Raw genomic sequence first — 4,041 nt, 5'->3', positions numbered from 1 at the left:
AGCTCTTGTGCTGTTTTCCTTTTAAACAGGAAACACAGTGTTCAGGACATGAAAACATTTTTTGTGGTAAGCCTCTTACTAAGCCATTTTTTGAAATTTCATTGATTGTTTTGAGATTTGTGTGTCCCAGTCTTTTGTGCCATAGCTCTGTCTCTTTGTTAGAGGCAGCTGAGAACAGACAGGCATCAGCTCTGGGACACTCTCTTGATAGGTCAACAACATAAACATCGCCACTTCTTTGAGCAACAAGTTTTGTTGAGCCTTTCTTGATTATTGCTTCAATCTTACTAACCATTTCTGGTCCGACAATCCTACAGCAATCCTTTGTGAAGAATGATCCAAACCCTTTATCACTCATTTGAGATACACTCAGGAGGTTGAATTTCAGATTATCAATAAGATTGACATTTTCAAATTTTACATTTCCAGACTTTACAGTACTAGACCCCAGAACTTTTCCCTTACTATTATTACCAAAGGATATATCACCCCCTCTATGATATTTGAAATCTTGAAGAAGGGCTTTACATCCTGTCATGTGCCTGGAGCCTCCACTATCTACATACCAAAGACTATCTAAGCATGCAGAAGCTCCCTGCACATGAAGTAAATGGATTAGTTCAATAAGGTTTCCAAAGCCAACAGGGCTTTGGATGGGGTCTCAACAGTGTCTGGGATGGAGGCAGTTGATTGGTGATGTATTGTAAAATACATTGGTATTTGCGTCTGTTTTAGTCGTTAGTTATTCGTTTTTAGTGTCGGTTTTAGATAGATTGTACATACTTCTAGTATAATTGTGTTTTTCAGGTATAGAAGCTGAAAAGGAGCAGAAACGAGTAAAATCTAGCAAAGGAATGTGTTAGATCGGAAACCGGAAGCTCGGGAGTTGAAAACAAGCTGAAATCCAGTTCTGGAGAGTTTAGGCGCCTCGCGTAAGCCTCAGCTTAAGCTTTCGCGGGCTGCGCCAACTTAAATCAAAACAAAATCAAGTGCTTAAGTTCATATGGGCCGCGTAAGAAGACAGCCTAAGTTTATGCGGGTCGCGAGAGTTTAAAGATTGGATTTCCGGTTTTGAGCAGTGAGGCGGGCCGCGTAGACTTACCAGTACATTTCACGCGGGCCGCGTGAGGACCCTATGTCGGCTGAAGACGTAACTTGCATGGAAATCTAGGGTTTTGAAGGTTATAAGGATGCTAAAACGTGAACAGCCGGGGAGGAACGAACTTGGGACATTGGAGGCGATCTTGGAGACTGATTTCAGAGGTTTTGAAGGTTCGGGTCGTGAAGAATCATCGTGAAGAGCTCAGGAGCATTCGGATTGGAAGATATTCGGGTTATCTCTTCTTGTTTATCATTCGGTTTGCTTGTTCTTGATTTGTAATGATGAATTCAGATTTAAACAAGATTATTATCGTATTCTTGAACATGTTTAGCGGCTAAGTTTCTGTTACTACCTAGACATGGTTGAATGATTGCATAAGTTTTGATTATTTTTGGATTTTTGAATGCTATGGATTGGTTATAAATTGTAAACGGTTTGTTCTATCAGTTAGATGTGTTTGCGTGCTTGATGTTGTTTCATTATTGATTATCGCTTCGCATGAATCTTGGTGACGCATGAATCTTGGTGACGGTCTTTATCACATAATAGAGTCGTGCTAGGTTTTAGATTTTGGTGACTGTCTATATCACGTAATAAATCTTGAATCTTTAGGGTTAAATCGACCGATAAACCTTAGAAGTAATAATTGGTATTTTTATAAAATCAAGTGTTCTACTAATCATCAATAGCTGTAAGGTGCGAGATTATTGCTAGGTCTAAGTGATTAAACCGCAAGGTGGGTCCTTCTTAGGAAGTTAACCTTTTGGTTGCTGTCTAGCAAGTCTAGCTGAGAAAACAAACCTATCCTAGGTTTAGGTCTCGTAAGGGAGTGAGCCTTGTAGGATACTTTTATAAACCCATTAGATGTCTTGTAAAGGAGTCTACTAACCGGTAATTTAACAACCTTTAGGGGATCTTAGCGTGCTCTTGAGAAGGGTTAGGGGTCCTTAGATTTCCCGAGAGGTGAGAATTTTAAGATCCCGGTTCCATAGCAGACAACTTCCAATTATAATCATAACTAAAAGCAATCAGGATTCCTGTCTACGTAGTTCCTTCATCATCCTTGAGTTCAGCTTTCGTGAGAGTTCGTTTCTAGTTCGTTTAGTTAATTTAGTTGATTTTTAATTAAAATTTTAGGATATTTAGAAACCCCCCCCCAAATTAATAAACAATTTAGTTAAGTCGTGTCAGTTTTAGTCTAGATAGAGTCGTAGCGTAATCAGTAGAGCCTCGTGGGTTCGATACTCGGACTTGCTTTAGCTTTACTACATTGATCGGTTCACTTGCAGGTTGTGTGGTTTAGGGTTTAGATCGAGTCTTAGTTTTATAAATTTAAAGCTTAGAGAGTCTAGAATTAGGGTAATTTTAGTTGTTTTTAATTAACCCATTTTCAGCACATCAAGTTTTTGGCGCCATTGCCGGGGACTCTTGGCGATTGCGTTGATTACTTTGTTTGGACTTACTTGACATATTACGTGCTAGTTGTTTATTTTGTTTGAGTCGTAGGAGTCTAAGTAGTCTAGTGTCTTTTATAGTTAGTCGAGTCGTTTAGTAGAGTCTTCTTACTTGTTTGTTCTCGGTTTTTGCAGTGGATGCCCCATACGCGCTCGCAGGGACCGCCGCCGCTTCCGTTTACACTCAAGTCATCCTTCTCGTCTTCCGCGTCCGAGGTACCTGCTTCTAGCTCTACTTCGTCTTCACATTTCACCCCCGCGTTCGATTTTACACCAAAGTCTTCACCCCACAATTCTCCGCCACCCACCCGTCCATCTAGTCCACCACCCGTAGCTCACATGGCCCGTAGGACAGTCTATGATCAGGCGACCACCGGCTTTGCCGGTGGGAATTCCCCTATCACCCTTCCAGACATCCCGAACGATCGGTCCTGGCAGATTCCTTCCTACATTATGACCGCCATCACAAATTCTTGCCAGTTCCATGGTCGTGACGACGAGGATGCCCCCGTTCATATCAATCGCATCACTTGTCTCTGCAGCACCTTCTCCATTGAGGGTGTCAATCTTGATGCTAGGTATCTTCAGGTTTTTCCGTTCTCACTCGCTGGACGCGCATCCGTTTGGTTCGATTCCCGGCCCGCTGGCACTTTCACTACTTGGGCGGGTCTTCGCGATGCATTCTTAGCCAAGTATTTTCCGCCAGCCAAGGCGTCTCGCCTTCGTGACCAGATTCACTCATTTCGTATGGAGCCGGATGAGCCGTATCACTTAGCTTGGGAGCGTTTTCAGACCCTGATATCCCGTTGTTCTCAGCATGATCTATCCGATTGGGCGTTAGTCGAGAAATTCTACAATGGTCTTACTCCTGAGATTAGAGCTCGCTTCGATACTTCAGTAGGAGGTCAGCTTATGGGAAAGAAGACGGTGGCTGAGTGCAATGATTTGTTTGAGAGTTTTACCCACTCTGATATGGACTACAGCACTACCAGCAGGACTTCCATTCCTGTGCGTACCACCTCGGCCGGTCGAGGGGTAAACCAAGTTAGCTTGGATCCATCGGTAGATGCTGTAGTCGAGAGTTTGAGGCAGGAGATGAGGCAGGAGTTGAGCGAGATAAAGAAGAAAGTTGATAGGTGTGAGGTTTGTCGAGGAGGTCATGATACTATCGATTGTCCTACCCTTACTCTTGAGCAGGTGGGGTATATAGCCGGTCAGTCTAGGGGTCCCACGAATCCGTTCAATAATTCCAACTCCAGCTGGCGCGGTAGTGGTAATGCGAGTGGTTATCGTTCATCTGGAAATCCTCCTGGATTTCCATCTGGTCAGTATCAAAGTAGAGGGCCCGGTATTTACACGAGTTCTGGTTCAGGGCAGTTTAGTGGGTCAGGTTCGAGTGGGCAGTTTGCTAGAGGAGGATCGACTCAGGAGAGTCAGGGTAGTGGAAAGGCTCCTGAGGGTAGTCTGAGCAGGTTGGAGGAGATG

The sequence above is a fragment of the Helianthus annuus genome, chromosome 1, assembly GCF_002127325.2.
Source record: "Helianthus annuus cultivar XRQ/B chromosome 1, HanXRQr2.0-SUNRISE, whole genome shotgun sequence".
Lineage (NCBI taxonomy): Eukaryota > Viridiplantae > Streptophyta > Magnoliopsida > Asterales > Asteraceae > Helianthus > Helianthus annuus.
This window is presented reverse-complemented; position numbering follows the sequence as displayed.